A 25,737-nucleotide genomic window follows, 5' to 3' on the forward strand; every position below is an offset into this window, starting at 1 on the left:
AACTTTTGGAAAAAGGAATTTTTTGATATTTTATTTATTTTTGGAAAGAAGTTTAATTCCGACTTTATTTTTCATTTTAGGTTGGGATTGTTTGTAACTTAAAATACTCGTACAGCCCGCAACATTTGCGGCGCGTATGGAGAAGGTGTCATAGGCGAGTCTACAGCACGGATATGGTTTGCAAAGTACAAAAATGCAAATTTTGACGCCGATGACAAGCCTTCTGAATTCGATGATGAACGTCTCAATTCACTTTAGAAGAAGAACGGTTGCCAAACCAGTCGTTAATTGGCGGAAAAAATGAGCTACGATCATAAAACGATTCTCAATCACCTTCATTCAATAGATTTACCTAAAAGTTGGGAGCTTAAGTGCTTCACGAGCTCAACGAAAAAAACAAAGTAAGACGCCTTCAAATTGCTTCTCAGCATCTCGCCTGCCATCGAGAAACACGCGGTCATAAACAGCGCTTTTTGTATCGAATCGTCACGGGATTTAAAAATGGTGCCAATATGAAGCACAAAAAGGAGTGGGTGGCTCCAGAAGATACGTCAAAGTCGAGATTCAAGCCGGATCTTCAGCCAAAGAACATCATGATATGTGTTTGGTGTGACTGGGAGAGCATGGTGCACTGAGAAATTCTCGAAAAGAACGCCACGGTCAACAAGGAGCTTCACATTGCACAGCTACACCGTGTGAATGAGTCTATTCGACTGAAAAGACCTGATCAACATGGTCAAACCATAGTCCTTCCCAATAACGCCAGGCCCCATGTTTCACAAGTCGTTGAAGCAGCAAGCCTTCAAGAGCTCGAATGGGAGGTCCTTCAGCATCCGCCGTATTCTCCTGCCCTTGCCCCGATTGACTGCCATCGTTTACGCTCCCTGTTAAACCTTATGAAGGACGTTATCTTCGATAACAAAGAGGTCTTTAAAAAGTGGCTCAGCAATTTCATTGACACCAGGCTAGGCGATTTTTGGCGGAACGGCATCAATAAATTGGTCGAGAGGTGGGAAGAGGTTGTAAACAGCAACGGCGAATATATAATTGATTAGCTTATTGGTGTAATTATTGGTTTCTGTTTAAATAAAAGTCTTCGGTAAGAACGCTATGATCTTATTCTCCAGCCTAATATATATGTATTTGCGGGGTTGAGCATAATAAGAAGTACTCGTAAGCTGGAAAAAGTTTGAAAAAAAATTAATATTTTTGAAATTTATTTAATGTTTATAATTTTGGTATGGATCTTCAAAAAAAAACATCAATTTTATAAATGTTTAGAACAAAATGTACTTAAAAAAAAAATTTTGGAAAAAAATTTGCAATTTTTTGTTCGAAATTTTTGGCAAAAAGGTTGTTTATCATTTGCAACTTTGGGAAAAAATTGTAATTTTGAAAAAAAATTTTTTTGTGTGTTAAAAATTTTTGAAGAAAAGTATAGTTTTATTATTTGTGAAAAAACCACAAATTTAAATTAAAAAAAAATTTATCAAGTATATTTTATCCTAAAAAATAAAAATAAAAGTGATAAAAAGATATGCAGATATTTGATTTTAAAAAACTCTATATGCTGCATATATTCTCAAACAGTTTGCTGGATGTTTGCTCGTCACAGATGGAAGAGCTCGTAACTTGCCAATTATTTTATATGTTTTTATTCCAAATTTTTCCTTATATTGAAAAAAAAAGTAAATTATTTCGCCATTCATATTTAGTAATTCCAGCATTTCCTAGACTCAACACGCAGATTCAGAGATTCTATAATTCTGTAATCCCAAAAGCTCGGGACTATCATCCCTAGTATATAGAGCGCTATAGAGCAGTATTCCCTTAGTAAATAGTCAATGTTTGGTAATGTCAACTACATAAGTATGCGCATATACATATATTTATAAGCTTTGAGCAGGCATTCTTGAATTTTGATAACTTTGTGACTTATCTGCTTCCATCATTTACATGAACGTGTTGGTATATACAAGCACATACATACCATATATGTATGTATTTACATTCCAAATTTTTATTAATTGGGGGCGTTAACTACTACTGGCTCGGCATGTCTTTAGCCTAAGTTTGTTACATACATATATATGGGTAGAAATGGTATAAAGGGTGTACGCCCAATGCGGTCCCATTTCTGTCGTGTGAAGATCTAGGTCATTGCAGTCTCATAGCACACTCTTTGGAAATGTATTTGTTACCTGAAGGAATGAATCTTAGAGCTACTAATTAGTAGTTAGATTGTGTAAAAGATTTTATAGTATGTAGTATATTTCTGAAAGAGGACATCGTGCTGATCACTGCAGTATACAAACAGACAAACGAAGCAGCGCGTAAAGATCACTCAAAAAATTTTTTTTATTTTATATAGTAAAGAAGTAATTAAAAAAAAGATTGCATGATTAATTTTGCGCCACCTTGTATAAATTCAAAATTTTTAAGGACCTGTTTTTTGATGTCTGAAGAAAACTTGTTTCTTATAAAAAATTAAACAATTAAACTATTTTTAAATCGTAAATATACTAAGCAAAATATTTGTAACAATTTTATGATACCTTCGTGAAAAATGCATTCATTATCAAAAATGAAAACAAAACTTCCATAAAATTCTATTTTGAACAATAAATTAAAAAAACGGCACCCTCTTAAAATAAGAATAGCTCCAAAATTTCGTCAGCAAAAATGGTCAGCTCGATGTCCTTTTTCAAAAATGTATAATATATACTATTTTTTCTGTTTTCAAACAAGAATGGGCACTTTTAGGCACATTTTCCGTAACTTCACAGATTTGTTTGTTTTTTAGAATCGAGGCTTAAAATTAAGAGATTGTCAATATCTAATCGATTTAAAAATTTGTTCCTTATTCTGCTTTCCATTTGACACCCACATTACAATATTTGATCAATTCTATCTGTTTAATTTAATTCTTCAAATGATGGCAACTTCCCAGCGGTATGAAATATGTTTTACGATCTATAATATTTTCAAATGTACCGAAAAAGTCGGAGTAACTAAAAGCATCATGGCAGGAAATGTTTTCATATAATTTTTTTTTAGAGTCCTTCAAAAGCGATGGCTAGATGTCACTAGTGAATAATTCCCAGTCGAAATTTTTTTCTTTGACATCTGTTAAGTAGAAAATTACCGATCCTTAAGAACAACTAACCACGAAATTATGATTTTTTTTTTGGCAAATAGTCCTCGAATTGATCAACCATTAAAAGGTTGGTGAAAAAATATCACCAAAAGGACTGGCAGACCAAAAACTGGAAATTCTGTTGAAAATATTGATCTTGGTAAATTGATATCTCGACGTTCTCAACAATTAGGCATTCATGAATTGACTGTTTAGCGGTTTTTACCTGCGCATGTTGAGGAAAGGGTGAATGAGGCCAGTAACGCGTTTTACGCATGTAAAAGAATGCTGGGCGTTCCTTGGGGCAGAACCTTCGGTCACAGCTCAATAGGAAAGTGGAGCTCAGGTTGCACAGAATACACGACTCCGTACTTTAGTTGGAAGAGAAGGTTTCGCACTACAATTGAAGAGCAGGGATAGCACAAAGGCATGAAGCCTGGCCATAGAACTTTTCACATCTGTACAGACGGCGCTAAAACTTTAGATGGAGTGGGAGTGGGAATTTACTGCTCAAAACTAGGGATAAGGCAACCTATCAAGCTGCCAGACCACAGCAGTATTTTCCAAGCGGAAGTTTTTGCTGTAAAGCCGCGTAGCTAGTCTACACTAGAACAAGAAAGAACTCAACAATTACATAATATATATGTAGACAGTCGAGCAGCAATAAAAGCAATAAGCTCATATTGTATTAGGTCCAAAAATGTTCGACGGAGCAGGGAGGCCATAGAAAGGCTAGCCGCAAACAGTGGGCTGCATATCTACTGGGTACCTGGTCACAAAGGCATTATGGGGAACGAAATAGTAGATGAGATAGCAAAAAGGGCTGTTAGACTACCTTTTGAACAAGAGAACGACATACCAAAACCGATAAATACAATATACAATGAAATGAACGACTACATGAAAAGGCGAGTGGAAGCTAATCTAACCACATGCAAAACAGCAAAAGCCATGTGTAGAACTAACGACAAAAAACTGAATCAATTCGTACTTACGCTCTCGCACAAGGACTACAGAACTATCATAGGTAGACTAACAGGTCACAATCTATTGGCTGCAATGCGTACAAGATAGGGATTGCTAACACGGGCAAATGCAGGAAATGCAGAGAGGATGTTGAGGAAACTTTAGAACACCTTCTGTGCGTTTGTCCGGCGTTATTAAAAACGCGTTTTAAATGCCTGGGAACCCCACTGTTTGAGGGTCTGGAGCACGTCTCAAAAGTGGATCTACCAGCCTTGCTTAGATTCGCCAAAAGCGCTGACATCCTACATGATGTCTACTTTTGGCATTTATAGAGGTCAAACTCCATCTGGTATCGCTAGGGACCAAAAGGTCTATGCTCGGCTTGTTGCCAGCCAGGCTAACCTAACCTAACCTATGTAGTATATGTAATGCCATTCGCAAAATAGCCGTTTTTTTTTTAATTAACGAAATTTCTGACAATATTGTGCTTATTCGAATGTGAAACATATTTTAGCACAGCTGATTTTATACTGAAAGATTTTGTGCATAGATTAGGTCGGACTCTGATAATGTTTTTACTTTTTTTTATTCTTCAATTTTTAACTTTTTTTTTAAGTTCAGCGCGTCAAATAGTCATACAAGTAAGAGTTGGCGAAGGTACTTTCAAATCGGGCCAGCTCACGTAAACTTTAAACAGAATTATTTTGGTGAAAGTCTTACAATATAATAATGTTTAGAATTCCGTTGGAAAAAGAGTGCCAATTTTTTTTTGTAAAACATAGTGAGACCCCTACCATCCATGGAGATAATCAAGCGCAAAGTAGCATTTAATGTAGTGTCGGTCTGTTTGAAAAGAAATTGTATGCCTTCACCTACAGAAAGCATTTCTCAGTAATATTTGTATATTAATTATGCATTTATTGCACATACAGACAGTCGCTCTCGCCTTTAATCTGCATCGATTCATCTGCTTTCTATTTTTTCTCGGTCAGACATTGGCCAACGCAGTGATTTAATCTATAACACAAAATTGCATTACATTACTTAATGTGTGTAGATGTGACAATTTACTAAACCACCATAAAGAATTATAATGATAACAATAAAATACAAGCAGCGGTGAAGGCCAAAAAGGCGGAGAAGATGCATTCAAGAAATCCTTTTAGCACAACTCAATCATTCCGCTTGCATGCCAGAGCAGTTGAATGACCAACCAAAAGGCAAAAAAAAAAAAAAAAAACAAAACAACCTAAAAGGCAAACATTCAGCAAAGGCGCTAAAAAGCAAACTGCTTAAGCAAACTGTAGGCAGTGCGGTTGTGTGTTACAAAAAAGGTAAGCGGCAAGAAGACGATCACAACCGGCACAAAACACCTTCTTACACGCAGTTGCACACATTCGAGGCATAATTAAAATGTTTTAATGCTACCATTTGTTTGCCAACCAAAGCAGCAACAAGCATCGCAACAGCAGCTATGCAAAAGCAACAAGGCAAACCAACACGGGCTGCACGCGTATGCGCTACATGCAACATTCACGTCGCTTCATCGTTGGCAAGTTGCACCTTCGGGTAATGAAACCAAACACCCGTCAGCGGCATTAATGCATGATCCTTGACGTGAAATGGAACACAGGCAGGAACATGGCAAACATTGAAAACACGTTGTTAACATTAATTTTCGCCCGCGCCGGCGCACACGGCAATGCAACGCGACAGGCCAACAAGAAAAATGAGCCACACAAACGCACATGCCACATAATGCCAAGTGGTAACAACAGCAGCAGCCGTCTATGTGCGTGTAAGTGTATGCGTGGCCATGTCCATGGTGGCAACAGCAATGGCCAAGGGAATTAGCTTGGGAATGGCAGTGGCAGCAGTGACGGCAGCAATTATGCTAAACTGAACAAACAGCGCCGCACTAAAACAACAAGGCACGCATTTCATTTTTGCCTTCGCCGCCGTCGGGCAGACACCAGCAGCCCTTAGTGTTTGCAACTTGATGGACAGCACTGGCGCTCGGTGTGTTGAAAACTGGTTCGCACGCATGATATTTACACTCCTACTGTTCATACACACATACATCCGCACATTCATACCAATGTGGTAGCGCACAGTGGCGTAAAAGTGAAAAATTTTGTTTTTGAAACAAAAAAGTATTGTTTTCCGTCTTCGATTTGTTGGACTAACCACAATTCTTCTGACGTGCCTCACTTTCGTTTGAGCGGCAGCTATGTAATCCTGTTATGGATCTCGTTCGCATGCGATGAACTTTTTAGAAAGAAATAGTTTTGGGACATCAGATCTGCAGTCAAAAGCAAACTTTGTCCGACCTTCCCAAGTTTTACTAGAATCCAATCCTAGTCTTCTTCTTCTTCTTATTCGTGAACAGATGCTTATAAAATATAATTGTCGGTATTCCAATAAATCCTCATTTGAGGAATTAATCGCAAAATCTGAGAAGAACCATTTCTTCATACGTTCGCATCAAAAATGTTTGACCCTTGAAAGCAGATGAAGCTCATCAAGTGGACTTTTAGAGAAAGCTCACAACATTTAGACAATCCAAACTTTATAAATCCAACAGCAGCAAAAGCCAAACAATTTTCTACTCCATCTGAATACAATGAGCATTCTAGTTGGGTTGAAATATTCTGCACGACGTCTTGAGATGCCTTTAGTAACCCTTTCACGTACAAAAAAAACTTTTCCTTTCAAAGGTAAATTAATTTCTTCTAAGCGGCTAGAGTTTACGTTTACCAGGTCAGGTAAACACGTGGAGTGATACAGGGACAGGAATTGTGAATGACCGGAAATTTCTGAAGCACTCAAGTAATATTATCCATTTCGGTAAAGGCAAAGAGGATAGCAATAGATGATTAAAACCGATAATGTCAGACTGGAAATCCAACGTAGAATCTCTCTTGCTAGCAAGTACTACCTTGGACTAAGTAGGCAATTGAGTAGTAAAGGCCCCTCTCGACGAAAAAAACTAAAACTTTATATAGCTCTCATCAAGCCCGTCCTAACGTATGGACCAGAAGGTTGGACGATCACAAGATCCGATGAGGTGTCTGTTGGAGCAATTGAGAGAAAGATTCTGCGGATGATTTTTAGGCCTTTGCACGTTAACGACGGCGAGTATCGTAGGTAATGGAACAATGAGCTCTATGAGCTTTACGGCGACATAGACATAGCACAGTGAATGAAGATCCAGAGGCTTCGTGGGCATCGTTATATCGTCCAAATGGATACAAACACTCCGGCTCTAAAGTGTTAGATGCGGTACTAACTGGTGGTAGTAGAGGAAGAGGAAGGTCTCCTCTGTGTTGGAAAGATCAGGTGGAGAAGGAGTTGACTTCACTTGGTGTGTCCAACTGGCGCCGGTTAGCACGAGAAAAAAACGACTAGCGCGCTTTATTAAACTCGGCTAAAATCAGGTAGGCAGTTATCGTGCCAATTAAAAAGAATTTACTGAAGGGGTGGGCGTTAATTACTCATATGTAAACTTACCAAGTCTTTGCAGGGAATCGTTGCCGAGAGAAAAAAATATAACTCATTCATTCTTAGTGAATCCAACCAAAAGATGTACCCTCTAGGTCTGACGAAAGTCAGAATACGGTAAATGAGATACTCTGTCTATTCTAATCCATCAAACAAGATGTACGCAGTGGATTGCAGATGATGCATATGGTAACCAAATGTCGGTCCCATGAATTGTGGTTCGTAATTACTCCTACTAGAGCTGATAGCTAACACCCTCTCTGTCTGGGAAAGAATTTTGCTACCACCCTGTCAGTCCTTTTCAGAAAACACTTGATTGTTTTGTAGATATCAGTACTGCACCAACACTTCTCATGAGCTTTTTTAATAAAAGCCCGGATGTACTCGACTTTGCCGCTATATGTGTACCTATAATTGGAAGCTCTACAGAACCGCAATTCAGCAATTCATTAGCCGGTTCATAGTGTTGATGTATAAATAAAAATCGATTAGTTTAAAATCTAACTTTAGTCAAAGCAATCGGTCACAAGCTACGATTTAGGAGCTGGAAGTCTATTACCTTGAACCATGCAGATTGGAGGAGGATTGTGGACGAAGCTGAAGCTCATCTTGAGCTGTGATCAGTACGTGATGATGATGAATCGGTTACAGTGTCAACCAATAAAAAAGCGAATTATAGTACAAGAAACGAATGAAACCCAACAACGCTATAAATCGGAAAAATATGGTGCTATTCTATGCTGATGGGTTCAAATAGGCAGTCATAAGAGGAAACTTTTGGTACTTTTGCTTTCTTCTTTTTGAAATAGAGGGACTAATATCATATGCTACCTCCGAAAAGCACATCGGTCACAGGTGGTGGTCGAAAATTTGATATTATCCTATAAATGGAACTGTCTACAATTTCATGCCAACTCAGTGTGTCAAAGGGTTTTATGAGAAGCTTTTTCATAGCAAAAATATACTCCAAGCTTTGTCATTGCCTGCTGAAGCACGATCGCTATTAGAAGCTTTTCGCAGCCTCATGTGAGCAGGTCATCATTTCCTAGGCCAATCAAATAGTAGGCACGCACTAGTTCACTCGGCTATGACAACTGTTGGACATGCATAGCATTTTATTTAGATTTTCTTGCTCCAAGTGTTGAGGCGCTCATTCAGGTACTTTACCTTGACGTGCGCTTCTGGGAGTGGTTCAGTTGCTCCATTTCTTGAATTATATTAGGGTGTAGACGGCAACTTGAAGGTTCAGATCTTTTTGCACCTGTCAGCTTATGAACAATTTAAACAAAACACTAAGACTAATTTTCTCGCATGCGAGAATATTCTTATTTTTACGATACTGTGCTGCAAAAGTACAAGCAGCTGGCGCTTGAAGCCATGTAAGTTGCGCCACCGATTTTGATGTTGCTGCCATTTGAGAAGGCGCTACGCACAACCGCCACAAAGTGCGACCACCAGTCGCATTCCGCTAATACAGTCTCAGCTGCAGCTTCAGCGTCTGCCTTGTGCACTTTTGACTTTTTTTTTTTAAGTTTAACTGATATCGTTGATTTCTTTCCGACCTGCTGCCGCCGTTGTTGCGTAGTCGCTGTTCACTTCGGTTTGAAGTGCCTGCCAGGCAAGCGTATGGTAGTTCATGGAAGGGGGATGCCAATGTGGATCAGAATGGAGTAGAGTGAACTGATAAGACAGAGTACTGCACAACTACACAACCGTGCATCCAAGGGGTCGGTTGGCAGAGGAGGTGATGGCGAATGCATTGGCGACATTCGATTACTTTGAGATTTCTTTGGCGTATCTTTGTATCATAATGGAAAACGAGACTGTGAGGCTGGCATTTAGATAAGAGTGTAATTTTTTAAAAAGCCATCGCTGGTATTTTTCATTGCCGCATATTGAATGTGGATTAGCAAAAAGCCATTCGATGCAATGCGTTTCATCGACTAACAGAGGCGATCATACTCATGCCCGATGTGGTGATGCACGAATACTTGTAACGCATGAACTTACAGAGCAGTTAAGCTTAAGCAAATTACGTTAAGCGTCAACTATGCATGTATGAGTTTTCTTAACGGATTAAAAACTGCAGTTAAAGCTGAAATTCTGTTTGTGTGTAAGTTAAGATGTATTTGTAAGATTTTAATATGAGGAAAAAATGTTAAATTGGGAACTCTAGGAGTATGTATGTATATACATATGTGTGAAAAAAAAAAAACTCAATTTGCGATATTAAAGCTATAGACTTGGTAAATTCATTAGAGTTAAGAATTATAACCAATTTAAAATTTTGATTAATAAATTGAGAGAAGTATACATTTCTGAGCGTTTTCGCCTTATTTCGACGTTGAAATGAACATAGTTGAGGTTGTTTAATTAAATAAGTTCAGTTTCCGCACAATAGGACATTTGCTTACATATTTGTTCCACTTAACTTTTTTTTTTGGTGGGTGAGGTAGGGTTCAAAAAGCTTTCGCACTTACGGCGACCATCGTGTACTGCTCTGAGTGATGTGGCCACTAAAAAATTCCTTTTTCTCTTCTGAGGAGACTCATCGCTTTTCATGATTTTATTGGTATTTTTAATAATTTAATGACATCTATAAGAATACGAGCTGACAACCGTATGGCTAAGACCCGAAATAACGTCTGTATATGATCGCAAACATCCAGCATGGATACGTCGACCAAGAAGAAGATTAATATTTTCCATAGTTGGCCTACCAGAGCGGCTTCCATTTCATTAAAACTTGCAGTAAGGGAATAATTTTTTTTTTGCGCAAGGGAAGGATAAGTTGGACTAGGTTACGGTGTTTTTTTTTCTAGCCTTCATAACTAAACAGAGGGGCTCACTTATGCCTGGAAGCCCATTGTGATACCACTTGTTTAGGCTTAAGTCATCTTGTCCGATTCCCGATGTAGACCACTTCGTGTCTTTAATAAGCGATGAAATATTATGGATGGTGTAGATTTCAAGTCTGCTAGGTATCCAAAGAAGTAAAAGTTTAGTCAGCGATGTCGGTAAGAGCAAAGAAATTATTCAGTGCTAGAGAAAGTATTCAACACCCTCCACTTCTTCCTCGTTTCTGTAGATGTGACGGCAATCATTAGAGGGCATCATTTTTATTAAGCAGTACCCGCTATTGAAACGAACTACTTCTCTGTCGGTCCATCCATTCTTGGTCAAACTTTATAGCTCCTTTGCAAGTGGATTTCGCGCTCCATCTGTTGTTGGACTGCGCGATGTAGATCGACCAGACCCGAAGTTTGCTGAAGGATAACGGGATGTCCACATGCGCTACAGAGTTGAATGTTGTAAGATCATTTAGCCAGCTCTTCCGCGATATAATTTCTAGTAATGTCTTTGTCTCCAGTAATCCAGATAGCATTTGTGGTGCACCGCTTAGCCAGCTCATTGAGAATAGATCTGTGTTCAATAGCTATAGTAGGAGGATGAAGTATTACAACATTGCAGAGATTTTATGACAGCTAGACTATCACAGTAGTTAGCGAGTAAGCCAAATTAGTTTTCTTTTCATCACAGTTTTTTAAGAAGTGTTTATTACGGGCGGCGCAGACTTGTCTTGCTCAAATGCACGGATATTTTTTACCTTATTTTTATGCTTCGCGCTATCAGAAATTAAACATTTTCGATAGAGGCAATTTCTCTGTTTCCAAGTCTAGCGAACGGGATGTGGCGGTATTTAGTCTACGCGGGCAAGTTTTTGCATCCCATCCACCCGGTTCGACGGCACAGACTTCATTCGAAAATAACGACCATCTAACTTAGTGGACACAAGATCGATGGACTGTCTGGAATAACGAACCATCTACAGGGTGCGCCATACTTTGTCATTTACCAACCGATCGACCTCAACATTCATGTTTTCGATACGTCAATTCAGTATAATTTCAACCATGGATCGTTTTACACCGAAACAACGCGCTGAAATAGTGACGGTATAGGTACATCGAAAACAGTCGTTCTATTGTTCTAACTCAAAGCGCATATCGCAAAAAGTATCGCGGCAAACAGGCACCGTCTGACAATACCATTCGTCGTTTGGGGTCGAATATTTTTGAGCCCGGGACAGTAAGAGATCGTCAACATGCCGTTCATCAACGACCAAGAGGTTCCAATGAACTTGTCGAAGCAGTGATGGAGAGCGATGCCCAGGAGCCCACCGTGTCGTATCGTCGTCGCGCTCAGCATTTTGACGCCAGTGAAACCACAATGCGGCGCATTTTAAACGATGATTTAAATTTGTTTCCGTATAAAGTGCAATTGGCACAAAGAATATTGCCGACAGACCATTCACGTCGCTTGGAATACGGCCAAACAGTCGCTCGAATGCTTGACACTGAACCCAATTTTTGGAAGCAAATTTTAATGACTGACGAGGCACATTTTAACCTCTCTGGCAGCGTGAATAAACAAAATTGCCGCATTTGGTGAACTCAGAATCCACACGAGATCCATGAAACGCCATTGCATGACCGGAAAGTAACTGTTTGGCCGGCATTTGGGCCAAAACCATCATTGGGCCATATTTTTACCGAGAAAAGGAAACGGTCGATGGAAACCGATATCGATGGATGTTGGTTCAGTTCCGAGAGATTTTGATTTACAAAATTAAACGTGAGTCTATATATTCGTAGATTGATTGCACACTTCCACTCGCAGTAGCCAGACGACGATGGAAAGCGTCAGTTTTGTACACTAGCAAATCAGTCTCATGGAATTTTTACCAGTTCTTGCATTTAACTTCACTTTGCCAAACATTTCGGTTCTATATTGTTTGAGCTTACCACTTACTTTAACCGTAAGACTTCGAATATAGAAGAAACAATTGTTAAAAAATTAATTAAAAAATAATTTAAATCTAAATTTAAAAATTTAAATTTAAAAATTCAGTGAAATGTAGAATAGTAATATGATTCCCAAATTAAAGAGCAAACTCTCTAGAATTGAGAAAAATTAAACTTTTGTAGACAAAGACCAATAGATATTTAAAATATTCATTTAAAACATTATCCTTCAAAATCCATGAAAATATCCAATAGTTATTTAAAAAAAATATATGTTAAGGCATAATATGTAGACTCTCGCATTCACGAATTCCGAATATTAGAGTAAAAAGATTATTATACTTCTCTCTATAAAATACTTATTTCACATGTGAGTAAATCAAGATGCTTTTGAAACCAGGGGTCAAATGCAGTAGTCCGGATGTTAGAGAGAAAAACTAAAAACGCCGTTTCATTGAATTTGGTCCCTTGTTTCGTGAGTACAGTGAAATCCTCTTAACGCGATACTCGCTAACGCAGTGTTTTTATCCGGCTAAGGAACGTATCCGCTCATGTTGGGAACAATAAATTATGCAAGGAAAAAAAAAGTGAATGTTAGTTTAGTTTAATTCCCTTGGACATTTGAGCGTTATAAAGCAATAAGAGAATTTTCGTTTCTGAGCTTTTATTTTTCTTGCTTATTTAGGATGATTTTTTAATTTCGCCCGTTTAAAAGAGATTGTATTTAATACGAGACATTTTTTTTTTATCAAAATTGTATCAAACATAGTACCCTCGCCCAGTTATTAGAGTATTAGTGGGCTGAAAGGAAAAGGTGTGCTTTGTAAGGAAAAATTTATGAAAACTCTGTGTGCTCGACAATTGCGTGATCATTGAAGCTGGAAGGTTATAATGACTGTCCGTAATGAGGAACTTTACTGTATGCATGTACAGTCGACTTTCGTTAATTCAAACCTGCAATATTTCGAGCTTCTCATTAATTCAAAGTTATCACGATTCCCCTGCAAAATCTCTTTATATTTCGAATTATGTCCATACATTTTTATGCACTCGGTCATTCGAACTCATATAGTCAAACACCCGACAATTCAAATTTGCAAAGTCTCTTGGAGTGTTAGTAAGATCTTTGGATTTTGGGACTCCCCTGAAAATACCCTTACTGGGCGTGATTGCGTGTTACACATAAAATAAAGGCACATTTTGACGCACGCTTCCGCACGAATCGCTTCGTTGGTATACAGATTAAAAATTTGTATTAAATATGAGTTCTAAAAAGTATAAATGTTTGACGATTGCTGAAAATAAGAAATTAATTAAAAAAGTAGATGGAGGTGAGAAGAAAAGCGATGTTGCAAAAGAATTTAAGATTCCTCTCACTACTCTCTAAACCATAATAAAGAACAAGGAGAAAGTTACTGCTGCTCAAACTACTGGAGCACGGAGAAGAACAACTAAAGGTGAATTTCCTTGTCTGGAAGAAAGCCTGGTCATTTAACTTAGACAGTACAGAGGACAAAATGTATCTATTAGCGGAACTTTGTTAAAGGAAAAAGCAAAAGAGTTCGCGTCTACTCTAAACATACAAAACTTTGCGGCAAGTGAAACTGGAACGATGATGATGTTTGGTCAGATGGGCATAGTAAATTGAAGACACTGATTGAAAACTATGATGCCCGAGATATTTCCAATACTGACGAAACTGTCCTACTTTTCAAATGCTTACCGGACAAGACGCTTACTTTTAAAGATGTAAAGTGTCATGGGGGAAGTTTAGTAAAGAGAGGTTGACAGTTCTACTTGCAACAAATATGAATGGCTCGGAAAAACTAAAGCTCTTAGTAATAGAGAAAGCAATGCAACCGCGATGCTTTAAAGGAGTGAAATCGTTTCCTACTACTACGTCTACCGACTTTTTCTCAAAACTATATTTTTGGAATTGGCGTACACGATAACTCGAAAAGCTATTGACCGATCTCCCTGAAATTTTGTACACATTTTTTTTATGGTATTACTTTCTATGTGAATTTGCAATTTTTTGAAAATTTTTCGAAGCAAAACTATTAGGAAAATTCGCCCCAAAATTCATTATTTTTTTTTTAAGCATTTTATTCCGCGAACTTTTTTCCCCGTTTATTGTTAATTCATATAGCAATTATGATATTAATAAACAACACAATTTTTGGTTTTTTGTATTCAGGTCACTGACGCCGATGATGCAATGCCCGCCGATTGAGAAGCCCCGCTGCGACCTTCCTGGAAGAACATCTGCCATTTTAAATGATTAAAATATAAAAAAAAAAAAAAAAAAAATTTATTTTAATGTATAAATAAACTGTATGCTAATTTAAAAAAAAATACATTGACTTCATCATTTTAAATAGTTTTAATAAAAATCAGGGAAAATATGGCTGTTTACAGGTATATGTCCCCTTAAAAACTAGTACGTGACTAGATTCTCAATAATTGAAATTTTTAATATAAGTGGTTCGATTAGTTAGTGGCTTATAATAGCATAGCGGGAAAGCCAACAAACTTCTATCAGCCATAATCAGCAATCAGCAGCCACATGGCATAACAACAACATGCATAACACACCAGCTACCGCAAGTGCAATTAAAAATTAGCTACTGATTCTTTGTTATCAATTCTGATATCATTTGGTTTATTACATTTGTATGTCGAACGTTGTTTTGTTTTTTTTCTTTGAACATTTGTCATTAATGATAAAAAGCAACTACATATACATGCATACATAAATAGACTCGAGGGAGTTACCATTATTGGTGTGGTAAATTTTCACCTCGCATTTTTGCTCATGTAAATCCAAATTAATAAACTATTTTTTGTATGTAAGGATGCATGAGCTTTTGCCTTAGGGTAAAATAACTAAGCGTGCTTATGATTCGAAAATGTAATAATTATTTAATAAAGCTGGTACTTCAGTGAGACAGAACTCGATATCTCAAATATTTAGCTTTTTTTCTGAGTAATTTTTTACTCAAATTGTATCGAATAAGTGATGGTTGTAGTTATAAACTTAAAATTGTCACTTCGGGTACACTCGTAGCTAAATCAATCTTAATTTGTGCATTACTCGAGTCCAAACTGCGAACTGTTCAACACAAATGTTTTACTTATTATTCTTAATGGGCGACCGCAGTAGCCGAATGGGTTGGTGCGTCACTACCTTTCAGGAGGGTGTAAGTTCTAATCTCTGTGCATGGAACATCAAAAAGGCAAAGTTTTTTCTAATAGTGGTCGCCCTCGGCAGGCAATGGCAAACCTCCGAGTGTATTTCTGCCATTAAAAAGCGCCTCATAAAAATATCTGCCGTTCGGAGTCGGCTTAAAACTGTAGGTCCTTTCATTTGTGGAACAACATCAAGACGCACGCCACAAATATGTAGAGCTTGGCCAAGCACCTTACAGAAGTGTAAGCGCCAATTATTTATTTATTTTCTAGTTAATCTTCTCTTCTAATCTTCGCTTTTACTTTCTCTTTCTACTTCTACTCCTATTTATATTTCCCTGCGTTGTCTTTATCCTCTTCTATTTATTCATCTTCTTATACCTTTGCTTCTTTTTCTTTAACTTTTCTTGTTTTATGTCTTTCTCTTCTATTTCCTTTTGTCTTTCTCTTTTTTTCTCTTTCTGTTTCTTTTTTAATTTCTCTTCTTTTTGACGTGATAACGTCTTATAATTCGATTTAGCCGGCTGCACTCACGAAAAAATGTGTCGTTACCTTGATCATTAGTGTTACCTTGCTTATTTGTCGTTACCTTGCTCATTTGTCGTTACCTTGCTCATTTGTCGTTACCTTGCTCATTGCCGTTACCTTGAATGAACTGCAAGCGAAAGCGCGGAACAAACAAAGCAAACGAACGGCAACGTACGACATCTTGCTCTCTCCTACTTAAGTGAGCGTATATATGTATGTATATGCGCATATGTACATACATAAATTCACGTATTTGTATTTGTATTCTTATTGATTATTATTAATTTGATTTACTTGAAGAGTTTGAAATAAAACCAAGTTTGTTAATAATACCTGTTGTTTTAATGTTATTATTATTAATTTTTTTATTATATATGAAGGAAAAAATGTATGGTAATATTTACCATATACCTTATAAGATATGTTGTATACTAATATATGTATATAAACATGCATATACATATACAATTTCGCGCAATTTTCAAAAAGAACAAATCTATATGTAAAGATGCATACAAGTCATATGGCCATATCAAATATACGAATCTATTCCGTACGCAAGCAAATGTAAGCTAATGTGCTTGAACTGCAAGCGAGAGCGCGGAACGACCGACAAAGAGCACAATCGGCCCCCGCATTCGGCAACATTCGACATCTGGCTCTGTCCTACTTGAGTGAGCATATATATGTATGTATATGTATGTATATGCGCATTTGTATATAAATTCACATACTTGTATTTGCATATGCCTTCATCCTGTGTGCATGGTAATGAACCATTTCTCTGTTGAGAATAGGACGATGATAGAAAAAGTAGGAAATGAAAGGGAGTGTTTCGAGTGTAAAGTGTCTTGAAGAAGGCAAATCGATGATGGTGCCTCTTAGTGTTGTTGACTTATTAACGTCTGATTCACAATCGAAATTGAAGATATCTTTCATGAATTTGATAAATGTTTCGTCATTTTTCACGTTTGTGTAAATGTAACTTGACCTATTCCATTGCAATTCCATTTACCTCCTCCTCTATATCCATACAAAATATCTATCAAACAAATAAAATTAAAATTTTGTTTTGAAAATTGCAACCATTCCATCAATATTTTCTTACGACGTTGTCACGTTAAACTATCGTCAGTAAACCGACTTTACAGACAACCTCTTTTTTTCTCTTGCTCTTCCTCTTTATATTTCTATTCCTTTTTTTTTCGCTTCTATATCTTTTTCTTCTTATTCCTCTTCCTTTTCTTCTCTTTCTTCCGCATTCTCCTCATATGTAATATATATTTCTCTTTATTTTGCAGTTTATCTTTCTCTTTCTATTTGTTTTTCTCTATCTCCTTCGTTTTTCTTTCCCTTTCTCGTTCTTATTTTCGTCTTCATCTTTTTCTCTTCTTTCTTTTCTTCTTTTTCTTATACCTTTCCTTCTTCGTCTTCTTTTCGTTCTTTCTCTCTTTTTTTCGTTTATTCTTTCTCCTCTTCTTCCTTTTCTTCTTTTTCTAGCTCTCCCTATTCCTCTTTTGCTTTCTATTCCTCATTTGCATTCTCTTATCTCTTATATCTCCTCTTTCTTTTTATCTTTCCCATCCTTCTCCTATTTCGCTTCCTGACCTTCACTCTTTTTTTCTTCATCTCCTGATTCTTCTTCCTCTTTCTGTACTCCTTTTTTACATTTTAAATTTCAATTTCTCTCCCTCTCCATTCTCCTCTACCTTTGCCTAATCTCATTTCCATCCTCTTCTTCATCCTTCCTTATCTTCATCTTCTTTGCCTTTGTTGACACAATAAACTTCTAAGCGATTTTGGCCAAATTCGTACCAGCCGGTGGAGGGATTTTAGTGTTACTTTTGCAAAAGTTCTTTATAACTCTCGTAATCCCAGTTGATAGCGTCCTGCATGCGCATTGCAATTCCGAAATCGAAAATTGGGAAAACTTGTAATATTTTCGTGGTCTTTCGGATTACGAGTTATCGCGAATCCACTGTCATTTCGAATACATACATAGCTATCACGTCTACTTTTTATGACCACTTTTTCCACCACTATTTCCAGCATGGGCGGGATATTGATAGATCCATTTTTAGAGATGATTTCTTCACCCAATATTCCTCCCAATAAAATAATTCTCTTCTTGCTAATGCCGCTTAACACTCAGGCGGTCAATAATGGTATGAATTGTGAAATAATCACGAATCTTGCGCTTGCAGCGCTCACTATAGACGCTAATGGTGGCTCCATGGTCAGTTCGAAAACTTTTACACAGAGACTTTTTCGGGGTTCAGCAAGATTTTGAGTGCCTGGCAAGGATATATTTCGCATCGCAAAAGATTATTTCAGCGTAAAATCCTTTTCAACTTCCAATTTATTTTCAAAGCATTCACCGAATTTATATCCTAATCGATGGTCTAATAGATCCAGCTCTTGTGTTAGTTAGATTTGTTAAGGGTGTAGCTCAAAATGCACTATTTTTTCAGAATCTTTCACATGCAGGCAATAGACGAATAGAGGCCATATTTTAGAGAAATATAGGCATAACTTGATTGGCCCAAATACAAATTCATGCACATGAATCGATTAAAAATCCATTAAACTCATTGATAAATTTTATTTACTAAAGTACTTTTTGACATACATACATAAACTACAAACTAATTAAACCGCTGAAAAATATTGTTTGGTTAGATAAAGGAAATGTAAGCAGATAGCAGGGGGAAGATAAAGATTCCTAGTTGAGCAATACGAAACATCAAGCAATTAGCTATTCTTGCAACTATAGCACTACGCTGCCAATGTAGGCACATACATACTTACACATGCACACATCTGTATATACTTATCACCCACGAGTACTGTTTTTTTATAATCACAGCACAGCATTTGTGTGCATTTGATTCATCCGAACGCTTCTTGAAATCACGCTGAATCAGTGCGCTCACAAAGCACCTCCTAAGGGCGTCCAAAGGTGCTATGCAGTCTGGTCTTATCTGCCGGTGAAACCACAATAGAATTTCAATTCGATGTACGAGTATGTGAACCTCAAAACATTTCGATTTAATGGCAGAAAGCTTCGCCTAATTGAAATATAGGCACTGTAATCAAAAAGCCAACAACAATAGTCAAAAAGCTAACAACAATAGTCAAAAATCAAAAATCCTAAGATAGTGTATTTCCATGTGCATATGCTATACATACCTGCATACATACGTATGTGTCTGTCGAGAACAAAAGCAACATTATATTGTATGTATAGAACAGACAAGTTGAAAGCAGAGATTAAAACAAATCATTCATGTTCAAATTTCTTGCACATTCCTTCATTTAAGATGATTTGTTTTTTTTTTTTTTTGTTTACTTAAATATAATTTTTGTGGTATACTCGTATGTGGATAATTTATATCATTTGACATCGGCAGTGAAAAAAAACGCTTGTACCTCTGCATGAGAATTGGTACATAAATAATATACTTAAGCGGCTAATTTACTTTTGATTTTTTCATTTCAGTTGCGCAAAAGTATTAATATTGAAGTTTCATATGACACAACATACAAGGTCTTTCAAGTGCTAGTTTCTTTTCGAAGTGAACATTAAACGCATATCTTGAATGATTATAAAGGGTGGTTAAGTTCCAAGGGCCGGTGTTGATTTTGAATAAAATACAACTTTTTTAGGAAATTATTATCATTTCTTTTTAATATGATAATATTGGTATGGCTCAATTACGCTAAGAACAAAATATCGGCCAAATGGCCGCCTCGGCTGCACACCTCCATCCGATGGTCCAAATTTTCGATGACGCTGAGGCATAATTGAGGTTCTATGCCGTTAATGTGCCGAATTATCTCATCCTTTAGCTCTTGAATTGTTGCTGACTTATAGACGTACACGTTTTAATTTAAATCTAATTATCGTATAAATGACCGACGGCAAGAAATCCGTCCCCGCCGGAATTCTATGCAATATAATGCTATTAAATGTGTTCTAATTTTGACAGCGAGTACCCGTCAACCCATTACTCGCTGTCCACTGCAATTCTGTTCAGGGGGTCACACGTAACAACATTTTAAGGCGGCCGCCGTAGCCGAATGGGTTGGTGCGTGATTACCATTCGGAATTTACAGAGAGGTCGTTGGGTCGAATCTTGGTGAAAGCAAATTTAATAAAAACATTTTTGTAGTAGCGGTCGCCCCTCGGCAGGCAATGGCAAACCTCCGAGTGTATTTCTGCCATGAAAAAGCTCCTCAAAAAAATATCTGCCGCTCGGAGTCGGCTTGAAACTGAAGGTCCCTCCATTTGTGGAACAACATCAAGACGCACACCACAAATAGGAGGAGGAGCTCGGTCAAACACCTAACAGAAGTGTACGCGCCAGTTATTTATTTTTTTTATTTTAACATTTTAAGTAGTGAGCCTATTTTCAAGCAAACCAACACCCTTCGCAAAACTTCTCAAAGGAGAAAATATTCTTTCTTTGCCTTCGGTGGGTGTGGAATTTGTAGCATCGATCTTAGAATTTTCTCGCTGGACTACACTTATTTTAGAAATGAATAAACAAAAGTAGAAATCAATAAAAAGCCTAATTTTGTTGGCAGAAACGAAAACGCCATAAGACAATGAGGAGTCTATGAAGAGCCCATTACCAAAATATTAGGTGCGCAACTAAGTTCTCGCTGTTTTTTTGATGAAAATACAACTTTATTCTGAAAAAATGGTTACAAGTGAATCATTGAAAGTATTGCACATCGCTGGCTATTACTTTTTCCCATCTTTCTGGTAGATCTCGTATACCGTCTTGGTAAAACTGTCCATCTTTTGAGGCTATCCACGGATCCAGCCATTTTTTGATTTCTTTATATGAATGGAACTGCTGGTCAGCTAGACCATGTGCCATCGATCGGAACAGGTGATAATCGGACGGCCCATTTCCCAGGTAGGTTTTAACGGGTTTGGCAACGTGAGGCTGAGCGTTGTCATGCTGTAGAATCACTTTTTCATACCTCTCCGCGTATTGCGGCCGCTTCTCGCGCAGTGCTCGGCTCAATCGCATCAATTGAAGTCGATACCGATCGCCAGTGATGGTTTCGCTTGGTTTCAACAGTTCATAATAAATAACACCAACTTGGTCCCACGAAATAGGTACATAACATAACCTTCGCAGCGTGAATATTCGGCCAAGGTGACAACGTAGAAGCATGACCGGGCAGTCCCCATGGCTTTCTTTTCTTTGGTTCTTTGGATTGCTGTAATGAATATATTTTAGTAGTAGTTGTTCATAGACGAAAAAACGACGTTCAACATCCCTTTTAACTCATAAGGAACCCAAGTCCGCTGTTTCTGAATCATTCCCAACGCATACAATCGCTTGGAAATGGATTGGCGTGTAACTCCTAATACTGAAGCAAGCTCTTCTTGCATTTGACACGGATCCTCATTGAGCAATGCCTCCAATTCAGCGTCTTCGAAGGTTTTTGGCCTTCCTTCACGCGAATAGTCGTCAACATTAAGATCACCGTCTTTGAAGCGACGGAACCAATCTCGGCACGTTGTTTCACTCCATAAACTTTTTGTAGCTCTCGATGCGTTACAGCTGCCGTTTTTTTTCGAATGAAAGAGAAAAATCAACACTTCCCGCAAATGATGATTATTCGGCACAAAATCAGACATTTTCACAAAACCGAAAGTATACGATACCAAAACAAAATCACTAATGTGTCGAAGCAGTTTGCTTACCATATGTCTAAGCTTGGTTTATGACGCTTAGGTTATGTTAGAATCGACTACCATACACTGCTGACGGCATCTATTGACAAACAGCGCGTACGTAATATCAAAAAAAATGGGTATAGCCGTTCGCGAGTATTGTGAGCAGAAAACAAATGACTTTTAACACTACGCGTTGTAATTCGATATTCTTATAGAATTTTTTTTTTATTTTTTGAAGAGCCATTTAGCTAATGTGAAATGCAGGTACGAGTACAATGAGTTTCCACGTGGCCATCGATGCATGCCGGATGAATTTAGTGGCGACCGTCCAAAAGAGGTTGTTGTTCAAAACAAAACAATCGATGCCGTGCGTCAACTGATGACGCAAGATCGTCTTATGACATATCGCGAGATAGAGGCACCCTTGAGCATTGATGGGTCCAGCATACATTATTATGATTAAAAGGCCATTATGCACTGCGACCAGAGCTGATCTATTGTGAAACCACCATACATTCAATATTGCATGAAGATTTAGTCGTAGTTGTATACCGCATAATTTGACAATTTCACAAAAAAACACAAAAACTCGGATCGATTGGTGTAAAGAAAATTTGAGCAAACTCAGGTGCGGTAGTTCAATCGACAGTATGGGTGTTCCAACAGAAGTTGTTCGCGGTAGAAGCACCTCAATCTAGTAATTAAGCAACTGTACAACCAAAGAAACTTAAAACAGTCCAATCGGAGTGGTACACAACCATTTGTTTAACAGAAGTTTTTGAAGAGTTAAGGAAAACCAACCGCCGCAGATGAATCACCCTTCACCAAAACAATGCAAGCTCTCGCATATAGGTTCACACAAAAGAGTTTTTGAGCGCTCATAAGATGGAATTATTGCTTCATCCACCTTACAACTCTGTTTTGGCATCTAATGATTTCGTTTTGTTCCCGATCATCAAAAATAAGAAGCGAGAACTACGTTTTTCAGTGTTTGAAGGAGCTGTTGAAGCCTCGTTTTGAAGGTATCCACTGAGTGGCTGAGTGGCAAAAGTGCTTTGAAAATTTATTCAAGCAAATGCATAAATGTATTGACTTCTAAGGAGAATATTTGGATAAACAATTTTTTCACTATATTCATTTTTATTTTACAGTGTTTTCATTATTGGGCACAAAAGTTAAATGGCAACCCTCGTATTAGTATAGGTAACTGATTTTTCCAAATTTTCGCCAAAGCTTTAAGATATCTCGACTAGCTCAATTAAAAGTTTTGATCTGAGTCATTGCTTTCCATCTTCAATTTTAAATTGAAGGTCCCAGACGAACGTGTACTGAATGTTTTTGTATGTGTGTGTGTTTTTTTTTTTATTGAATATCAATTAATTTTTTTATTTCTTGGTCTCTTGGAGGACTGCAAAAACCGTGTGTGTCAAAACAGAACATTTCAAAATTAAAATCCAACTTGAAACACCCTGTAATTGGGTAACTACTACACTCTTACTTTTTAGTTTCGATAAAATTGAATTTACTATGACAAGTTAATGCTTGTGTCGATAATTTGATATGTTCATATCTATTTGAGGGACTTCCCATGCTTAATCGAGAAATATCTATTGGAAAAAATATATAATCGTATGATATATGACAATATATGTTAAAGGCGGAACTCGTTTTTTTAATATTGTTTTTTCTTTTTTTTCAATTAGACATCAATAACATACATTTACTTATATATTATATAGTTCCCATATCTCTGATAAAGGAAAAGCGGATTTGAGAGAGAAGAAGCGGAAGAAAATCGAACAAGTTTTTAATGCCTACAATTGACGTGACAAGTGATCCAGACAGACAGCATTCTGTACTGGCCGAAACAAGTGAAAATCATTAAATACGGCGGTTGCGATAAGATTTCGCTTTCATAGTTTTGTATAGAGATTTTAACAGGTCTTTCAACATGTGGCCGCTCAATGTTATGATGGAAATTTCCCCACGTGCGCCCAGCCGTGTATGCTGACGACTTTTCTGTCAATTCTCTCTTTTAACGAATAAATTGTTCTGCGTGCAAATAAAAATAAATAAATAAATAATTGGCGCGTACACTTCTGTTAGGTGTTTGGCCGAGCTCCTCCTCCTATTTGTGGTGTGCGTCTTGATGTTGTTCCACAAATGGAGGGACCTACAGTTTCAAGCCGACTCCGAACGGCAGATATTTTTATGAGGAGCTTTTTCATGGCAGAAATACACTCGGAGGTTTGCCATTGCCTGCCGAGGGGCGACCGCTATTAGAAAAATGTTTTTATTAATTTTGCCTTCACCGAGATTCGAACTAACGACCTCTCGGTGAATTCCGAATGGTAATCACGCACCAACCCATTCGGCTACGGCGGCCGTGCAAATACTCCATGATGAATTAGCCAGGTTGTAAAAGCTCCGAGGAAATCATTATCTTCTAGTCTCACTTACAGCACAACATCACCTACGCACCGGGTTCAATTGGCGTAATGATTTCCTACGTTTAAGGTTGCGTAATTGATAAATTTTTCATTATCCCACATTGCAGAAAAGGCTTATTCTTGAGGCATACAGAAAGCATATCTGGAATACAAATTCACTTTTCGGCTTAAGTGAGGCTTCAGTTTATATGGCACACAGTTTTTTTTTTTGTTGCTTTTCCGTGAAGCGATTCCGTGTTAAATGATCCAAGTATTTTGGTCATTGTCTTAAATTTATTTGTAGGCTTGAGTATAATACCAAGTAATCTAAACAAAAATTGAAGAAGTTTAATAATTTTGAGATTTATTCAACTTCAACATTGGATATAGAAATATTTAAAATGAAATATCTTCGATTATTTTTCATATTTTTATAGTTTATTTTAAATATTTTTGCTCAAATTTTTTCTAATCATTGAAAGTTTCATAGTGGGGTCCCCATAACTTTTCGAGTTATATGAAAATACGTACAGTAAACGAGCGAGCTATTATATTGCGTCCTTTGCGATAAGCTTCGCATTTTTCACTGGTTCGTTGAATACATTATTCCCAAAACAATTTTTTTTAAGTAACATCCACCCACAATTTAATAGTTATTTTGGGAGTACATTTTTTTAATATTTGATTAATGTATTATATGAATGAATAAGTTCGTGCGGTTTTTTTTCGAAATTTGAAACTTTATTGACGTAAAATGGTTACAAATTTAATATTCAAAATATTGTCCATCGCTTACTACTACTTTTTCCCATCTTTCTGGCAATTCACGGATTCCCTTTGTGAAAAATTCGGTCGGTTTTGCCGCAATCCACGAATCGATCCATTTTTTGACTTCATCGTAATTACGGAAGTGCTGGTCAGCCAGGCCATGTTGCATCGATCGGAAGAGATAGTAATCGGATGGCGCAAGGTCTGGACTATACGGCGGGTGGGGTAGGGCATCCCATTTGAGCGTTTCTAAGTATGTTTTGACCACTTGTGCAACATGTGGCCGAGCATTGTCATGTTGCAAAATAACTTTGTCGTGTCTATCGGCGTATTGCGGCCGTTTTTCTCGCAGTGCTCGGCTCAAACGCATCAATTGTCGTCGGTAGACATCCCCCGTAATCGTTTCATTCGGTTTCAGTAGCTCATAATACACAACACCCAGCTGGTCCCACCAGATACACAGCATAACCTTCAGGCCATGAATATTCTGCGCCGACGTCGATGTTGAAGCATGGCCAGGGTATCCATACGTTGCCCGACGTTTTGGATTGTCGTAATGGACCCACTTTTCATCGCCAGTCACAATTCGATGCAAAAAACCCTTTCTTTTGTGCCGTTGAAGCAGTTGTTCGCATGCCATAAAACGGCGTTCAACGTCTCTTGGCTTCAATTCATACGGCACCCAATGGCCTACCTTTCGGATCATTCCCATGGCTT

Source organism: Anastrepha ludens, chromosome 5 (assembly GCF_028408465.1).
Source record: "Anastrepha ludens isolate Willacy chromosome 5, idAnaLude1.1, whole genome shotgun sequence".
In the NCBI taxonomy this organism is placed as follows: domain Eukaryota; kingdom Metazoa; phylum Arthropoda; class Insecta; order Diptera; family Tephritidae; genus Anastrepha; species Anastrepha ludens.